This window comes from Serinus canaria, chromosome 4 (genome assembly GCF_022539315.1).
Source record: "Serinus canaria isolate serCan28SL12 chromosome 4, serCan2020, whole genome shotgun sequence".
Lineage (NCBI taxonomy): Eukaryota > Metazoa > Chordata > Aves > Passeriformes > Fringillidae > Serinus > Serinus canaria.
In genome coordinates, this window is record NC_066317.1 from 28,371,614 (window position 1) to 28,392,117 (window position 20,504).

Consider the following 20,504-nt stretch of genomic DNA (forward strand, 5'->3'; position numbering starts at 1 on the left):
TTGGTTCTTATTAATTTCTCCTTTAAGATCATGAAGACTATTTCCACTTGGTTTTCATTTCTTCTTGGAACAGATAATTTCATACTAAAGCCTTGACACTCATATGCAGTTGAATCCATGAGGATATTTGTATTACTATGGCCTTCAGATTAGGGGCTTAAACCAGAATAGAATCAAATTAATCATAGTTTAAAAATTATTATTTTTGTACGCTTAGCATATTCTTTAATAGAAAGATATTTCATATTTTTCCTATTAATACAAAGCTTCAGTTAGATATCAATCAGCTAGCTCATAATCAGGACCTGAGGTTATTCTCTAGGTAAAAATTCACATCAAATACAATGTCACAGGAACCTCATTTCTTGATCATATATTGTAAGCTGTAAATATACTCAAGTCCATGTAACATTAGAAATAACAGATAACATTTCTCTCGTATTTCTTTCCGGGGTTTGAAAATGTTCTTACATGGTAGAATTCTGGCAGTATTTTGTGTTTGGAAGGGTATGGGGTTTTTGCTTCTTAAATGTTTAATGGTAGGTGGAAGATAACTTTTCAGTGTTACAAAATTTGAAAAAGTGACAAGGAAATAACCTTGAAAGTTCACAGGAGGCTATAAAAAAGATATAAAGAATGTAAAATATTTTAATAAGATTTATAGTCATTTGCTGAAAGCATTTAAATCTATTGATCCATGTGTTAGTGTAGGCCTTTTATTATTAAGTGAATGCATTCTTAAATTTAATTGCTTCTTTCCTGTAAGAGGGATTTTATAAACTTGAGTTAATAATTATTAGCTTTCAAATCTAACATATCATGGGCAGTTGTGATGAACTTAAATTTAGGAGAAAGAAAGGTAGAGCATCTGTGGTTCAAACAGGGACATAAAACAGATGATAGTGATTATATCAGTGCATATAGGACTAAGCTGTTTTTTGTGAGTGACACCACACAGATTGCAGGGCAGAATCACGGGGAACCCAAACCAAATATTTACATCACCGAGCTCAGCAGGAATTGGCCAGCAGACCAATGGCCTCTATAAATAGATTATTTGAAAAATAGAAAAAGGACTACTGCAGGAGTGGTCAGATAGAGAAGTCCAGACCCCCAAACTCTGCTCTTGGCTCCTGACATATTATTGAATGTCTCAGTGCTTCCCATTTCCATTTATGAAATGAGACTAATATTTATTTACTTTTCCAAACACTTTGAGATCCAAAAATTGCTCGGTATTAATAAATTATTTGCAAGCCAAGCTCTGGCAAATCCCCTTTGTGCTTTTGGCAGAGGAGTCCCTCTGGCAAGGACATGAGGTTGGTGACCTGGTGTACTGTGGTAGTGCTGAGGGAGCTCAGGGCTGCTGTACAGCTCAAATGTGTCCACACAGCACACAGTGCAGAGCAGCCCTGAGACAGCTCTGGGCAACTGGACACCCCAGGGCTTTTAACCCCAGGGCTCTGTCCCCTGGGACAGAGGCATCTGTGTGACCCCACCACGGCTGGGGGCACCTGCCCACCTGCTCTGCTCGGGAAGAGGCACCTCCCCAGGCTAAGGGCTTGGCAAGATGAAAGGTGAGAAATGTGCCCATTAAATGAAGGTGAAATGCCAGTGACTGCCCAGGGTGACTCTCTTGGAAGTGGCCATGCTGCAGGCAGAGTTTGTTCAGAGCAGACTGGGCTGCAGCCAGAATGTGAAAGTAAAAGCCTGTCCCTCCACTGGAGCTGCCTGCTCCTTTTGTGAAGCTTTGCATAACACCAGGGGCCAGAGATGCTGAATGGCTCCCCAAAGATGGGATTTGCATTTAAAATCTCGTGGCTCCTAGGTTAAGTTCTTTCTTGTCTGACAGTTTCTTAACCTTTTTTGGGCCCCTGTCTAGGCTTCTTCATCCATATTGCTCCTTAAAACCCAGACTCTCAGGGGCCTTACATTCCCTGGTACCTTGAGGAAAAGTGTGTAGAGATCATGGCAGCAGGTAGATTTCTCTTCATGTGGTCCTCTCCCCATCCCCTGCTGTTTCATGCTTCTGTGCTGTTTGGACTATGGCTGCTGTTCAAGCTCTCTTTTCCATTTCAGCGTTACTCAGTGGAGGCAGAGCAGCTGAAGGAGCCACGATTGTAGAACCTTGGGTAAAAGGCACTACAGAAATGCAAAATCTGGTACTGTTAATGTACTTAATATTAGTACTGTTCAAAGTCTCACACTGATAAATTAGTTGATTTGAATTTTTCTTTCTCTTTTCCACAAAAAATAAGACCCCTCTGTATGGTAGAAATTGGTTAAATTGGAGGTTAGATCACTTCTTTTGCTTAGCCCCATTTTCTAATTCAAAACCTTAAATAGTGACATTAGGATCATTCTAAAGTAACAGGCCAATATGATGTCAAAGGGAGCATTATTTTTCCTGGCTGTTGTTTAGTAGTGAGGAAAAACAGCAAGAACTTGTTTACATGCAAATGTCATCTGTATAAAAGGCAGGGAAATGCTCTAAAGAGAAGATATTATTACAAAGGCATAATTTCCTGGAGGCAGAAAAAACAGAGGAAGCATTTCATAGTCATCAGGAGTCTCTCCATAAATCTGTTCCATCAGGCATGCTGTATGGTTGGCATGTGTACTGGTCTAAAAAAAGCCTGAGACCCTCAGCCTGGAGACTAAGAAGAAGGAGAAATGCAAGGAATGTGTCAAAGAATTTGCCGTCTGCTGAGCAGAAACCAGATGTTTTTGTTAGTAATTATTATTATGATAATTCATTTAAGTAAGAATAAAGTAGGGCATGATTGTTTACTGCAGCATGTTTTCCCCAGACAGTCTGGGAAATGAGAAAAAAAAAAATCTCAGAGGTTTTACTCCTGGTTAAATGAATAATTTTTTCATTTAACCAGGAATAAATATGACAACAAAAATAGCTTTCATACATATTGCCCAGTAGCTGTGACTAGACATCAGACACTTTTTTATTCGACAAAGTCACTGGAGGCTATTGAGGAATGTTAGGGAAGGTCACTTTGAAATTTTCTTCTTTTTTTATTTTTTTTTTGGTACATTTTACTCCTGCTGAAATGGCAGATGAACAGTGGAATAGCTTAAATACTGACAAAAGACTAGGTAAACTAGGTGGTTATTTTAGAGGAAAATCATCCACTGGGAAGGGATAGTGTAGTGTGAGCCAAGCTTCTGTGGGAATCTGCAGGATATCCATTAGCATCCTAGCATCTTTTACAAAAGTTGATTTCATATGTGTACAAAAGTTTAAAATTATTAAATCCTTCTCAGTTCCTGGTGTTTGATTAGGAACTCTTAGTAAGCAGATAGTATTTTTTTTTTTCTACTGCTTGCTCCCAAAGCATATGAGTAGCTATCAGTGGTTTTTTTAATATAGATTAGAGAATAGTGTCAAGCAAGTGCTCAGCAAGTATAAATCGTGTTGATCTATTTAGTCTGGGAAGAGAGAGAATGGTTTTCAGCTGCTATCCTTTCTGCAAGCATTAAGTTGGAAGCTTTGAGTGAGTTAAATAAGTCCTATAGAAAAATTAAAATCTAAACAGAGTCTGGAGGAGTTTAATTGAGCAAGTGCATTATTGGGAGTCTCTCTGACGGTGAGGGTTAATTTATCACACCAAATCCAATCACTTTATAAAAAAACAGCATGGGTTTCATTTACTTTGATGAGGTTTATTGCAAGATTCCAGAAAATCAATTTTACTCTGAGCAATATTAAACCCAGGGGAATAGAAACACTATATGTACTACACATAACTTCTTGTTATTGCTTACTGGATCACTGGGGAAATTATGCGTTTACCATGAAGAAGGGCTATGGCTACGTTCATTGTCTTGGGTGACTCCCAGCCTGCCCATCACAGTGAGATAAAACAAAATGGTAGAGTTTGAAATCAGCAAGACTTAACTTGTCTTCGTGTAGCCTGAGGTATGGAAACACTCAGCAATGGTGACCTGATTTTCCAAAGGACCCTAAATAACTGTTATGTTACGTGCTGTCCTTCTCTGCTTCTGCAAAGGGATGCTGAAAGCAGGCGGTGCAGAGGCTGCTGCTGCTGCTGGGCCAACCCAGCTAATTCCTGCTCCCAGAGCTTCTTCAGGTACAAAGGCAGCACTGACAAGAAGTTACTTGGAAAAGGTGGAGTTTGATCTGCTGCTGAGGGATTATGAAGAAAATGTTAAGAATTTCTATTGGGTGTTTGCTCTTTCTGTCTTCTCTTCCTATCTGATTTACATACTTGTTGAATTGTATATTAATTAAAAATGGTAGCAAAGTAATTTTGCATGAAAAGATTATGTTCCCTCTGGCAATAGCAGGGCAAAAGCTCATTTGGGGCTGCACTCAATAGATGGTTTCCTGTTTCACATTTTTTTTACACACCAGTAAAGTCAAAACATGTTTCAATTATTGGTATTTTTTCCCTCCTCATCTGGCCTCACAGATTATGACATACTAGATATGATGAAACCGGTATCGTGGACAGAAACAGTGTTCTTTACATAGGGAAACTTAGATTGCAAATAAACATATAGAAGTTATTTCCCATACAAAAGGTCTTCAGAATTCAACAAAGCATCTTTCAAAATCAGATGAACGTAGCCTTTTCCATGAGATTTTAATCCTTTCTTTTCCCCAGTGCTGGGCTCTCTTGTGCTGTGACAGGGAAGAGCAGCTCTCTGTGGCCCCCCTGGCTAATCAGTGGCTAAAGTGAAAGAGCAGAGGAATATCTCTGTCAATCTGTGTTTCATCTCTATTTTTCCACCCAAGTTTCATAAGACCCAAGATGGGATAGCTGAGAAGGTCTACATGTAGTTAAATGTTCTGTTTGATCTATTTTTTTAGAGAAATGGAGAGCCTAATTGCCTTATTAACTTTTGGCACTTTTTCCTTAAGATGTAATTCACGTTGCTGTTTGTAACTTTATTTGCACATCATATTTGGTGGTGTTCTGATCCAAAATCTCTTGATTAGGCCAAGCTCCCAGAGGAAGTTTTTTGGAGTAAGAGAGGAAAGAAATGTAACTGTTATTTAAAAGTATAAAGTCTGTTATGATTTATAGATGGTTGTAAAAGTATTGTAACAGTGGAAAATCAATCTCCCAAAATATTTGTCTAAAAAGTTCTTCTAACAACTCTCTATCCAGATGTGTTTACTTAGGTGTTTCCAAGGGAGTGTATATGTATATGTTGAAATAGCAATTAACAGACTGATTCACAGCAATGCTCTCAGTAATCTTTTTGACTCTGTATATGGAAAAAATTTACAGGGTTTAATTAACTATTTCAAGTAATTCATTTTTGGAAAGCAGAACACACAAATTCAGTAAAAGAAAGTTTAACATGGACTCTCATTACCTTGTTGCCACTCTTTCCCTTCCCTGTGTGTTGTATTTTTCAGTGTGAGCTCTGAAAGTGTAGGCCAGTTGGTTTTATTATGCAACTGAGTGAAAATGTGAAAAGAAACAAGAGTGGTTAAAGAGGGAGGGGCATCTGCTCTTATATTGTGGTGTCCTTTTGAATTTAGTCACTGGGACTTTGGTGCAGAGCCACTGTCAGAAGGAGGGTGTGGATTTATGGTGGGCACTGCTGCATTTGCCCTTGATTCTCAAATCCAGGGTACAGTGTGTGGCTTGTGTTCTCAAGTGCAGAGTTCATGTTTAGCTCAAAGGGAAATCAGGCTGAAATACCAATCCCTTTGAATCCCCTACCTGCCAACATGGCTTGGGTTCTTCATAGCTGTGTTTGTTCTTTGTATACAGAGCCATCTGAGCAAGTAGGAAGGAGCCTAGAGCTGGTGAATCTGGGAGATCCTTCCTGAATCTGGAGTTTGTCTGTGCTCAGCTCAGATATATTTCTGAGAGTACAGCATGTGGCTGGGGGGAAGTCAGTGTCTTCAGTAAATGAACAAAAGCTTGAGAATCTAACACCCAACACATTAAAGATGGTTTGGCATTTATATCCACACACACGCACTTGTTTATTTGTGGTATCTGAGGACTAGTTTGTGTGCATGTGGATGTTTTCAAACACCGCACTAGAGAATACTAACAAATCTTTAGTTTTGGTCAAATAATTTGTTCTTTCCTTCATTCTTTTCTTTGTATCTGTGCACCAAGGAACTAAATCATGCTTCAGTAGCTAAACAAATTATGCAAAATTATACACCATGAATATTTTATACTCCAGAACCCTGAAGCAAGGACTTTGAATGGCTTTATGTCTGCAGCAACCTGTGTCATACCCAGATGAATTCCACAACTCCATAAGTCTCCTTCTTCCTAAAACTTTATTCAGGTCTTTATTTTATTATTTTTTCTATGTCTGTGATTATTAATAGGAATGTCTCAAGGGTTTTATAGTATGTAAGAAAAAAGAAGTTACTGTCATCAGCCTTCTTTCTACTCCTGCATGATCCTGGGAAGTTATTCCTCTTATAATTCTGCATTTATTTAAAATTTCACAAAGAGCAGGTAATGTGACAAAAATAAGACTAAGTATAAAAAACTTGCTAAACCATACTTCACCTGACGCTGGACCACACCTACTCTGATATATCTTTTTAATTTTTTTTTGGTAAAAAAAGGTACATTTCCTTAGAAATGTATTTCCTCTTTTTCAGTAAAACTTTATTTGCAAAACCATGTAGATGTATTTTTAGGGCAGACAGCAGGTATTGTGCTCTGGAAAATGAGAGCAGTTTGTGAAAAATATTTAAATTTTTTCATTATTTAACCAGTTTTAATTAACGATCCCATCCTGTTTCCATCTAATACTGAAGAGCTGGCATGTTGAGATCACATGTGTCCGCCCCTGAAGTGGATGGCAAAACAGAAATCTTGTAATTATAACTTAACAGGGATTCTTTGGCACTGCTTGCTGCTTCCTGGGATGCAGAGCCTGTGAGTTAATGCCATAATTTTGACTACAAGTGGCAGTGAAACAGGCGGGGTAGGTACATTTCAGTGTGCTCATTAATCTTCAGTGTGTTCCAATAACTAAATATCACGGGCAGATGCTGAGTGGGTTTGTTATTTTGGGGGGTAAACTGTGCTATTTACTATTCGTTTAATGCCACTAACTTTTTAGGAACTGTGACTCAGATAACTAACTCATCCAAAGAATCTCCTGTCACTCTTGGAAATCAATTTGGGGATGGTCTACCTGTTTTCTGTCCATTTCATCCATTCCATGCAATTTGTTTATGCCAACATCACTCAAGATAAAGTGAAATTTTTCAGTTAAAATAAAAACATTCACTGCCACGGGTAATGGTACCAACACATTAAAACCTATTTGGGTTTATGTCATGCCTACTGCTGAAATATTTTAGTATTGATCTATTTGTCCTCTTTTAAAGTTAAATTGAATGTGCCAATACAGACAAGACAGTTGATGAGAAAGGTGCCTGTCTTGAAAGATGTTTGAGAGTGTCCTTGATTTAGTTACGTGCCAGAACACTCTCTTGAGCTGGAGCTGTAGAGAACAGCTGTGTGCTGCAGTGTCTGTGGCTTGTACCTGTTCATAGGGGTGTTCACTGCAGGGATGGTGCCTGTCAATTAGAGAGCACTTCGTGGCTGCACTGCTCCTCCATTTGCTCTCCTTATTTTGGCAGAATATGCAAGGATTTTTGCTCAAGTGAAATGTCTTTTATTGTCACTGTCTGCTGCCCGTGATGGATAGCACTATCCCAAAATTACTTAGCCAGTGTTACTAGGTAAACAATAAACAATGTATATAAGTGTATCTTACTGCCTGACAGATTGTGTTCCAGTATCAGTACAGATTGTAGAAAGGAGGAAGAACAAACTTCATTTTCATCTTACAAAACTAATCTAAGTTTATAACAAAGTGTGTAGCTCAGCAGTAGTCTCTAAAAATTGTCTTATTGTACGTCTCTCTTTGTTCATTGTAGAGATGTTTTGGCTTAAGTTTGACTATTCAGTGCTTCAATGAAACATAAAAATTAGAATTTATATTGTTCATTATTTTTACAGTTCAGTGGAAAGTGCAAATAACATTCATAAAATGTTGATGGCCAGATAAAATTGTAAAATATTATTGATAAATTAACCTGAGATACAGATCAGATGAATGTAATGTTTCCATTTTACTACAGAATGTGAGTATAGGCTAAGAAAGCACAATGCTAATATTACAATTTTCTGATGATTTTAGAGTATTTTACCTTTCAAAATAGTTTTTATACTGAAATATGGAATAGTCACTAATGTCATAACTGATCCCATATATAGGATACAAGATTTGAGAAGTGTTGCCTCTATATTCATATAGAATAAGAATCCTGAGAAAGAAAATTACCATTTAAACAATTCCAGAGATGGGACCTTTTTGGAGACAGGAATGAAACACAACATTTTAAGAGAGAACCTCAAACTTAGCCTGGATTAAAAAGTGTCTAAGTATAGTGAGTGGTTTTAATTGAAGTGAAAAATAGTGAGTATTTATTTGCTTCCTCGGAAAGGAAAATTGCAATGCTCTGTCCACACATACTTCCAAATGCATTACTTCTTTTTTATATTGAATAAATATTTCAGAGAGGGAGAAAATGTACGCAACTTTATTCAGAAGAATTTTACAACAGAAAAGTGAGATTTTAACAGCTTTTAATAAAATAGTACACATATTGTTTGTTTTTTTGATGGGCTTTTTTAGTAGCATTTAAGTGTGAGCCAGTTGGAATAGCACACACAGCTGCAGGAAAATAATGCAAATTTTGACATTTGAGGTTCAATAAATTGAAGCTTTGTTAACTTTAAGCCAGAACTCTAGTATTTTGTTGTGAGTAAGCAGTGGAATTAAGACTGTGCCCTGAGTCCTAAAGTGAATCAAGTGAATCAGGAGATGTTTGGTTTTGCTGAAGCCTGAGCATTTAAGTTAACTGCCAGTTTTTTTAAACTTCTTTTCAGGAGAACCAGTGCTCCTGCATTTTTCAAACCTTTTGCTTCCCTCTGTCTTTCCTACACGATTTGGTGTGTTTGACCTGAGATATTCAGAGGCACATAAAACAAATGGAAGTCCAACTCCCATTGGAATACAGTGGAAGTTCAGTGTCTTCCTCCTTTCAAAATTCCAGCCTTACATGACCACAGTATCTTTAATTTTTTTTAAATCTTTGGCAGTGTTATTGATTGTAATATAAAAACTTTAAGAAATACACAATCAGGGCACGTACCTGACATGAAGAGGAGCTTGGAAATTTGAAGGAGGATGATTAAAGGATCTGAATTAGGCTGTGAAATACATTCAGGCTGTGGGAGGACAAAATTTGGCAATAACATATTGGCAGAATAGAGTAGTCAGAACCTTGATTCTGACTTCTGTGATTGAACTTCACACCAGTTGGGGAAAACCTCAAAAAATGCCTGTGAGGATGAGGGAAGAGCAAATACCTGCTCAAGGAAGAGGATTTGAGTTTGTCAATGTCACTCACCTTTTTGCCCTCACATGAGTGCAAATGGGAAGATAGAAAGAAAGATTATAATCCAGATGGATTTATTCACAGCTGTAATACAGAGATTTTTAAGAGAAACTTGCTAAGATATTCTTGTGCTATAATTCTTCTATGTATTTTAAGGTAATTGAGCATCTAATAAAGTCCTTTTGGATATAGACCATTGGAACTTGGGTTCACTGATAAGTTAGTAACTTCAAACCAAAATCAATGCATTCACTGATATTTATGCATTAATTACGTGTTCCAGAGTACTCAAGTGCTCAAGTAGTTATTCCAAGCCTCTTTCTTACTGTACTTGAGATAGCAGGATGTGTTTATTTTTAGACTATATTCTTCAAGACAATTGAAATTTAAATGTCTTCAGACCACCCTTTCATCAAAATAAAAATTCATGTATATGTATGTAAGAATTGTCAGGTATTTTCTTGTCTTTTGAGGTGCTAATGTTTGGTTCTTAGAAATACATTTTCTACCTCTAGGGACTGAACTTGTGTAAGTAATTTGTTTGGGATTTACTACTGGTACCACCTAACACTGATTCAGCATTTAAAACTGGCCACCTTCAACATCTCAAGTTTAATATTCTTTTTATATGAGGTTTTCATTTGTAGTGAGAAATGAAAAATAAATTAGTTACAGATGTGGACTACTGAGAAAGGTTTCCTCTTTTACCTTTTTCTTTAGAAGCTCTAATAAGAGATTGTTAAAGAGAGTGTGAGGAAGCATAGTGGAGCTGGAGACTCCCCTTGATCAGGCAGATCTCCTATTAGAAGTTGCTAACCCGTACTGTACACTTGGGATAGCTAAGTTCCAGCACCTAAATGTGCGGAATTGCAGGAAGGATCCAATTTCCAGTCTTTAAAGATGAGGCAACTCACAGAAATCTCTAGAACTGTGACTCCCCTTAGGTCATCTATTCCCTGTATTAGCTTGCTGTAGGAGGAAAGGTCTGAGCTAAAATTCCGAGCAAAGGGACCATAGGATAAGGTTGCCTTCAGGTAGTTTTAGAAGGCTTTCTGACTCTCCAGCATCCACCAGGTTGAATATGTGCTGGTTTTCAGTGCAGGAGAGTTGGCAGGATTGGGGGTGGCTGATAAAGGATGTTTCAGTGGGATGAAGCAGTTTTACTGGGAATTCTTTTAAATTTGGAATCTAGTAATAGGCTTATTACAGCAAGATTTTGCTGTGCCTTTCATGACACGTTGAAGGACAAGGTGAGTCCTGAAAGGTAGAAGCAATTAATTTCATTTCTTAATGAAATTAAGAAATGAAATTAATGCGTAGATCTATTTGTAAATGGCAAAAGAATTTTGCCTTTGAGGCACAAAGCTTGTACACAATGTAAATTAACTTCAAATTGAAATAATTCATGGTTCTGAGCAAAAATAACATAATGGTTGTTATAACCATGTTTATGAAATGCTAAACTTTAACACACAGCAATCAGCCAAAGCGATAAGGCTGTGTAAAAGACTGCACACTTAATAATTGTAAATGTTACATGAGTGCGAGTTGCTTGATTAAATTTATTAGAAATGTGTTACAAGCATTTTAAGAAATAAAGCATTTATCACAAAATGATGATTTCTTCACTTAAGCTTATTAGAAAATCACACATCAATTCATGCATAATTACAGGGGAATTTCTGCCACTCACTACAAATCATTACCACATTAAATAAAGTTGACTTAATTTATCCGTGATTTGGAAAAGGTGGTATCTAAACAGGAAAATTAGCTTGTGCAGGGGATGAAACCATCAACATCCCCACAAAGGACTTAGCCTTCTCTCACTTGTTAGACAAACACGCACCTTTTAAGTCTTTTATATGTAAACCTCGTACTTTTGAATGAGCTCTAAAGCTTTTCTTTCCATGTCAGAATCCCATATTATGGATCCAGTGCCAGGTACTTAATGGATCGTTGGTAGTCCAGGCACGTTTGCTTGCGCCAGACATACTCATTGTTTTTAATGATCATTGCAGTTTGAGATTGAATTGAAAGAGTTTGGGGGAGGCTGGGAGATGGGAAAGGAACAAGTTTTGCAGCCCTGGCAAGCTGGTCCCCCAGCAGCAGAGCTGCATTGTGCCAACACCCACAGCATTTCTGCTGCCCTGTGTTTACATTCCCGCGGTGTTTACAGTGGGCATAGCTCTCCTGTGGCCTGTTGTACCTGCTTTCTTTCCCAGACTTTGCATAACTTTGAGGATGGATGTAAGTGACAGTGCCCTTTTACACCTAGTTTGTGTGCTCTCTGTTTGTTGGCTCACAAGAAGCCTTGTGAAGGAGTAACTTCGGCTCAGAATAATTGCACTGTGTGCTCCTCTGGCCAGGAGGCATTTAGAAACGTAGCCTTTGAAACTCAGGAGCGTACCTTTAGAGAGGAAAGTGCTCTCTAACTTTGCAGCCTTTCATTATGGGATGCATGACTGAGTTTGAGCATTTCCCTATTCTGCATTCAAGTGCTATATCATTCTTACTCTTGGAAAGTATTTATGTCGCAGTTATTGAATCTAATTAGAAGGGGGTTTTGTCTGTTTTAATCTGGACATTTCATTGGCACCTTGCAGGGAACAATGGGCTGTATATGGAGAAGACATGAAGGAAAGCAGATGAAGAATAGATCAGGGAAGTCAGACGCTTTTGCTATTGACTTTGCTGTCAGAAATAATGTACCTGGAAATACACGCTCAGTTTCGTAGTGAAGTACTTATATTTTGCTTTCAGCAGACCTCCTGAGGTCTTCTTGTGTGTCCTTTGTTTGGGGTCTTTTGTGTAAGCTCGGGATCTGTAAGTTGAAAGTTATGCTCCTCCTTCCACATTAGTACCTCTCATTTATAAACTGAAGCATTGTTTCCTGTTTCTCTCTGAATTTATCTCCCTGGCAACATTTAAGCCACTTGGGATCCTTGAGCTACTAACTTTTTACTTCTCTTGTGGGCTCCAATAGAGTTCTAATGGTGTTATTTTCTGAGTAAGATGTAATGTTGAATCATGCATTTTAAGTTCATTATGTGTAGTGGCTTTAGTGTATTTTCATGTCGTTTTTCAGAGCCTTTAGTAACGTAGGATGTGAAGACTGCATGAGCTGGCTGTGCCAATGAAATGCTTTGCAATTGCTGAAAAGGGTAGTCCTGCTCCCTCCTCCTTTCTGGTTCCTGCCTGACCCTATGCTGAGCTGACTTGGCATACTAAACTGACCAAGACAGGTTCACTTTTTTCAAAAAGAAAAAGATTTCTTGCCAATGTTGCAAGTGGAAAAGCATCTTGAGACATCCACCTACAGTGCCTTCGAATTAATAGATTGGTTCTGGTGTCTTAAAAATCCTCACGTATATAGTCACAATGTCTCTTGAGTCTGTTTGGTTGGGTTTTTTAACTATTGTTCCTTTTTCTATTATAATAAATAATATTTTCATGTAAGAGTGACGATTGCCATTGAAATGGAAATAAGAAAGAAAAATAAAGAAAAAAAAGAAAAATAAATCTGACAATCTGAGACAGCTAATGCCATTTTCAGTTTTATGAACTGTAAGGTATCCATTTATATCCTAAATTTATAGGGAAATAATTATATCTCAGTATGTTCTTAATACACACATTGTCTCTCCATTTAAAAACAAAAGTTAGAGAATTTTTAATTTTAAAAAATTCTTAAAAAATTTCAAAAATTCTTAATTTTTGCAACTCTTACACTTTTAGAGAATTTTCTTTCTTTAATTTTAGAGTAGTCATTTTTAACCAAATCAGTCATTTGATATACTGAATTAATCAGGTTCCTACTGTTATTGTGCACAGAATTCATGCTATACACAGAATTTATGTTTTAGGCTTTCATTGCTTCTGAATTTCAAGTTGATTTTCATAATCTTGAAGTGCACATTGCATCCTAGGTAGATGGCAGAATACTCAGTAAATAATGCCAACTTTGCTAATGGTTGAAGACATTGTAATGACAAAAAAGAATAGGGGGGAGAAATCCCAAACAACAATCTGAGCAGCCATTCTACTGGGTGACAGCAGCAGTTTAGTACATTGTATCAAAATGAATGGGCTTTGCATAATTGATTTCAACATACTAGTAGCCTGAGGTCTAAGCTGCTCTAACCCAGAACTTATTAGCCATGCTACAAAGAAGGGAGAAAACCGCAATCTGCTACAGGGGAGGTAGAGAATAGCATTGCTGTTAGAGTAAAAGCATTAAAAGTAGGACAGAGCTACTAACAGCTACCCCTTTTGTATATTTATTGGGGTTATTCTGTACATCTCATTCAAGGATCTTAAAAAGCTATTTTAGAGTCTTTGTGCAATACCAAATACTGAGACTTCGAATCTTACTACTTTAGTAGGTTTTATTACCTAATTTGAATGGCATGCCTGCACAAAGTGTAATAGCTGTGATGTGAGATCTCTTGTAACTGGGCAGCATTTTGAATAAACTCAGCAAAATTAGAGATGCAAAAATAAGCCAGATGCTCTTTTGGGATCCACTTTACTTGCTTCTCGTTGCACATTCACACACAAATACTAGTTTTATTTAATAATATTCTGCTCTGATGTGAAGCAACAAGTGTGGTTCCTGGTGCTTCCTAAAGGGAAGAGGATTATGTGCGTTACAGGAACACACATAACTATACTACAGGATGTGGAAACACTAATAGTTGGATGTAAAATTATGTCTTGAACAAATAAGAACATGTAATTTTAATGTCCTGTTTCCTTGCTGCATTGTGCAAGCATGGTACTGCATCTTGTCTGTTTTGCTTTGCCTTCTCCAGATAGGAAGAGAATATGAAGAGTCTGGATTCATGCAACAGACTCCTGAGAGTAGAATGATTATATACTTGATAGAGGAAAAAATAGATCAACTTTTCTGACTAGAATCAAAGGTGGGTAGGCGAGGTGAAGGGCTGGAAAACAAGATTTGAATGAACTAATGTGTTCAGTGTCAGGATCCCCAGGCTGTTAGACTTCTCCTTTAGAAAGCCATGACAAAGTTCTTCATTAGTGTTCGTTACACTTCATCCAGCAATGTGAAATATTGACAGTGACTTCTTTAAACATGACTATTCTGCATAGATCAGCATCAAGCACCTTAGTTATGCCCTTGCTCATATAAGGAGCTAAATGATATTAAGAAGAATATTGTACATTTATCAGTAGTGTAGTGTTTATTCTGAGAGGATCCAGAGCTGTGATTGACTGAATGAGGTTCAGTACTCTATAATTAGGAGACTTTATAACCTATTTTTAAAAATTTTGACTAAGGAAAGTTTGAGTAACGAGAATTCCACGTTACTAGAAATGTTTTATTCATTTATATATTTTTTTTTTATTTGCACTACTTTCCCAGAATCTTCATAACCTTCACAGAACTGTAGAGGTTGCTGAAATATCCTATATTATTTGAACAGAAACTGCCTCAGAAAGATAATGAGGTAAATCTTTGGTAATTTCTGTTTGGTCTTACACTATTTAATCTCATGACATCCTTTACAACAGAAAGTTATGAACAGGTTCTTGTGACCCATTCTAATGGATGCATTGATCTATATGACCCATTTTAAAGTATCTTTTCTCCTCTGGTGAAGACATCAATTTGTTTCAGAGGTTGAATCATGATTTTTGAGATTTGTGCTGACATTATTGAAGGGGAAGAGCACTGGCCAGGTTGTAACATCTTTAAAAATATTCCAGTGCTATTCTTCAGAAAGCATAACTGTCACACAACATTTTCCATATGCAAAAAGTTGTGTGACAGTTCAGCTTTGCCTTGCACCACAGGTTTTACTGATAGTCAAGGGAAATCACTCTTAAGAATAATAACAATCATAATTGGAAGGTCTTGGAGGAGTGGTTGGAAGCAGAAGCATGCCTGCTAATCCTTTTTTGCTTGTTTGCAAAGAAACCTAAGATGGGCCTTTTTACATTAAAATAAACAACCAATGGAAATTTTGGGGTACTGTAACAGGCCTTTTCCACCAAAGCCGTGTTGGTGGATAACCTCACAATTCTAGTAACTCTTGATGTGAGTTCTTGCTCTCTGGAGACCTGGATGACAAAGGTACCCATGAGACATATACAGATGATTTCTTAAAGTGTTTTTACATCTTTTCTCTGAAGTTCAGACCTCAGAGGAGGAGATGGGCAAAATAATCAGGTTCAGCTTTGAAATGGAGAAGCCATTTGTGCATCTTTTTAAGGACCATCAAATCATACTGACATCAGGGGTGAGCCAAGAATGAATTGTCACAAGAACATTGAACAAGCAGGAAGCATATCCTCTTTTAGTTCCTTACTCTTTCAAGTTGTTTGCTAAATTTGACCACTTACAGATATCTTTACATGCTTTATCTTCTAAATAAACTTTTTCAGTATTTTGAAGAAAGCTGGGAGAAGAGATGCAGAGATTCTTTGATAGGAATCACAGCCTGTGCCTTCTTGGAAAGCTGGTCACTGAATCTGTTTAAAGACCTGGTGGGCTGGCCTGTTCCCCCAGTAGGACACGAGAGTGTTGACATAAACCCATGGCTGAATTTTCAAGGGTGAGGTTTACAGTAGATGTAATAGCAAGGAAGTGGAAAAAGCAGTTAAAAAGATGAGCATGTGTGTTCTAATTAGGAGTGAAGACAGTGTAATCTGAGGTTTTCTGTTATAGAGACCTGTCATGGATGAACCCCAGCCATCAACTAAGCCCCACAGAGCTGCTTGGAGAAAATCAGGAGGGTAAAAGCTAGAAAACTCATGGGTTGAGACAGAGACTGTTTAATAGTGAAAGCAAATGCCACTGTGCTGCTTTTTCAGCTGGGGTGGAGTTGATTTTCTTCACAGTGGCTAGTACAGAGCTGTGTTTTGTCTTTGTGCTGAAAACAGAGTTGATACTATAGAGATGTTTTTGTTGTTGCTGAGCAAAGCTTGTGCAAAGTCAAGGCCTTTTCTGCTTTCTCTACAGACCTGTTGGTGAGGAAGTTGGGAGTGCATAGGAGATTGGGAGGGTACAGAGCCAGGAAAGGTGGTCCAAACTGACCAAAGGGATATTCCAGCCCATGTGACATCATGCTCAGTATATAAAGTGGGAGACACGTATGGAGTGATGCCATTTGTCTCCCCAAGTCACCATTATGTGTGATGGGTCCATGCTCTCCTGGATGGGGCTGAACACCTGTGTGCCCATGGGAAGTAGTGAATTTATTCCTTTTTTTGATTTGCTTGTGTGCATGACCTCATTTTAAATTGTATACAAATTTTCAAATTATAAGCATTTGGGATTAATTTCTTCAAGCCAAGCATCTGCCTCAGTTAGGTGGTTTTGTGGGAGAGTTTCAAGTAAGTTTACCCATTTCTGAGAATAAGGTTGAGGAGTAAAGATGTTTTGCCTATCTTGAAATTAATGCATAGCTGTTATGCTTTTGAAGCTCTAGCCAGTTTTCAAGCAGAGACTTGAAATTTGTCAGGGCATTCATCCAAATCTACATACAGCTATGTTAAGCTCTCCATTTTTGGTCAGTTTGTGAGCCTTTGAAAATCTAAGCTAGCCTGCACAGCAAGGCAGACTTGTCAGAACCGAATGGCTGAGTACAAGATCCACAGAAGTGTTCGGTTTTCTGGCCAGATTTAGGACTGGGGGGAGGGAAGAACACAAGTAGGAGCTGTAAGCCTCAGTGTGCTTGTGTACATTGCTCTGGGGTTGTAAAGGTTCTGTGTCCACACAGCAAGCTCTGTCCCTTCGGGTGGTTTTGGTGCTGAATACATGTAGGACTTTGGGGTCTGAGTTGTTTGCTCTTTGTTTGAATCTCTTCCCATTCCAGCACTGTGCAGTGCCAGGACTGATTTTCCCTCTGTCTTCTCCGAGCTCATGCCATTGCAGCCTGAAGGAAAGCTGGCATGAGTGCATGCAGAGCTGGGGGGTTGGGTGTAGGAACCCCAGGGGAGGCCTGGGGAAGTGGGGAGAGCAAGGAGGGAGGGGTAGGAGCTGGAAAGTGGAGGGAAAGTAGGTGGGAGAGAAAGTAGGGAAGTGTCTTTGCAGGAGGAAGGGGGACCAATGACTGGTGCATGGCAGAAGAGTTAGCAGGCAGGAGGGGGGCAAGCAGAGCTGAGACTGAAGCAAGGGTATTAGAGAGCAGGAACAAGCAAGATGGGTGGAATAAAAAAAAGGGCAGGAACTGGTGTGGGTGAGAATGAATGGAAACAGAGGGGAACTACAGGAATTGTGCCCTGGGATACTTTTTTTTTCTCATCAAGTAGAAATTTCAGAATGAAAGAAAAGCAAAGCTTACTTCAGTCACATCTCTGAAGTGCAGGTTAAATATTTGGTTTAATGATGTATTTGTAAATACATGGTTCTATTAGAATGTAGGATCTTCAGGGCTCTTATTCTGCTTGATTGTGATTGCTATAATACTGTGTATGCTTTTTGCACACTAATGTTTTATTCCATGAGAATAAATACACTATCATTACCATTTCCTAGTTGCACCACAGAATTACTGAATTTATCTCCTGTTCATTTTTGGTATTTAGGTGTGAGGCTCTTTGTGTAGACCTGTGGATTTTAATAGATGTTTTTGTTTCTACTAATAAAGATGTACATATATATCCAGATGAAACCTTGTTCTATTCCATGGTCAGCAACAAACTGTTCCATTAGTAAGAGAGCATGCCTCTGCCATGGGGCAGAGCTGAACTCAGAGGCAGGCTCATCCTCCACACCAGGGCCAACATTGTTAATCAGATACCTGCCATTGAGGGTTGGTTGGGGAGGGGAGTTTGTGTAAGTAGGAAGAAAAATCTTACTGCTTGCTGAACACAAAAGTAGATTGGGTACCCCTACAGGCTGGGTCTCCAGGATTTTATATGTTTTATTCTGTTATCAAAATTTTCCACTTATCCATAGCTGACTCCCAATAAATTCACCTTACTTCCAGCTATAAATCAAGAGAGAACAAGTCTTGCACTCTGAGAGTGATCTGTTAAGGATTTTAAAGCTGTGCAGCTGGCATTCCTGTCTCCCCTTCTTAGATTTCCTGTGGTCACTCAGGATTTAACAACATCTCCTTAGGCAGCAGGTGGCCTAGGACCTGGAATACTCTATTTCCATCCAAAGAGGCAGAAGGTGATGCTGCAAATACAGTTTATAATCTGTATCCCCACGTGGGCAACTCTCCTTGGCTTTCTAATTAGTTTCTTATTGACTCATCTCATTTCAGAAGGGAAAGAACCAGTGTACTTGAGGAATACCTGTGGCCTTCCATTGTCTTTGGCATGATACAAATGGAATTATATTCCCAGGAAATAAAATTACCTGCAATTGACATAAATTAATTTCACTAAGAATATTGGGGCTGGTGTTTCCCTGGATGTTGGATGACTTTTTTCTTCAGGATTGTTATGAATTAAAGAGAAGGATTCCTCATCATGGCTGCTCCCAGGATAACAATAAGTTTGTTAGATAATTTTTAACTAGGAATTGTTGGTCTGTTAGTGTACCTGTATATATTAATAAGAGATACCAAAATTAATGCTTGCAGTATGCTCCCTTTGAGCTGTCTTGCTGTGAGCCACATCTCAGCTTAAGGCACCTCAGATGTGGAGGCAAAGTTGTGATTCTCTGCTGTGAGGATGAAGGCCAGGACAGGAATGCCATTGCTGCTGCAGGGGGAGGAGAAGCACCAATGTAAGCAATCCTTCCTTTCCCCTCCAGATAACTGCTGCCTACATACTCCAGCTCTTTTCCTGCTCAGTGGGGCAGGAGTAGTTACAGCATAGCTGTCTTGCCAGAGGTGAGGTGAAGTAGGAGCTGGCTCCAACAGAATGGTAACCTGTAAAGAACAGCTTTCCCATGGGTTAAAACAGCCATCCATAAGCAAAACTGCAGTTATTAGAAAAAAAAGAATTTGTTCTAAAGCAACAGCAAGTCAGAATAAGTGACCTGTTATTTTCAGTGCAGTGCTTTGACTAAGTTTTGCCTAACATCTCTAAAGAATCAATCTAACGGAGTCCTTTAAAGCCCTTGTAGTAATAGTTCAGAACAGCTAGTAATTGATGAGGGCAAATTGCTTTTTTCCACCCAAATCTCCCTACTGAATATTTGTTTCTGCCTGTTGTCTGTATGCTGTTCAAACAAGTAGTAATTGTGGGCTGACTAAACAATCATAGTCTTCTAGGGAGGGTGGTTTCCTTAGGAGCTGAGAAAAACTCCACATGGCTGAACTGATACTTAAGTTTTTCTTCCATACCTGTGTGCAAGATCCTGATTTTTCCAGGGTTCTGAGCAGATGTTGGTCCCTAAGAGTTTTGATACCCAGAGCATCTGTATGCATTCCTAAGTAGGACCTTACTGACCTTTCTTAGTTAATGGTATTACTGCTGTTTTCAGAGCACACCTTTCCTGTGTAGGTTCTTAGGTGTGCCTGTGTCGAGTTTTGGAACTGAAAAAGAAAGTGATTTTATAGATGCCTCTGGATTATTCTCTTTAGGCACGGAGGCAGAAGAAGAGCATACAGCCCTGCTTACTTTGTGTTTGTTTTTGCCAAATTAAAAGAAGAAAGTCTCTGAAGAAGCTGAAGTGAAATAGGATGAGCAATTTTCTGAACTTTGCATATTCAGTTACTGGTAGTAAATTCCTCTGAGAATTTCTTGAATATATACCTACTTGTGAATCTTCAACTCCAGATGCTGGTTGAGGAGTGTACTAATTAAGCAATGACTAGCCTTCCAAACTGCCCCTCTAGAGAGACTTCAAATCCAAAGCTCCACAAAGAAAGCACCAAGGTGTTAATTTCCTTAGCAGAAATGTTGCTTAAAACTACCCTAAATCTCCAGTTCCAGCTTCCTTATAAAATGTGGTTTATTTAAAAACAAATTTTAGATAGGAGATGATACTGAGGATTACATAGTAGTCTGTTACTGATGCTGCAGAATAATCTGTGTAACTTCACAGAGGCTTGCCTTTCCCAGACAATGATTAACATCTTGAAATCAAGTTTATATAATCTGGTTTCTCTGTATAATGGATGTGGTTTTG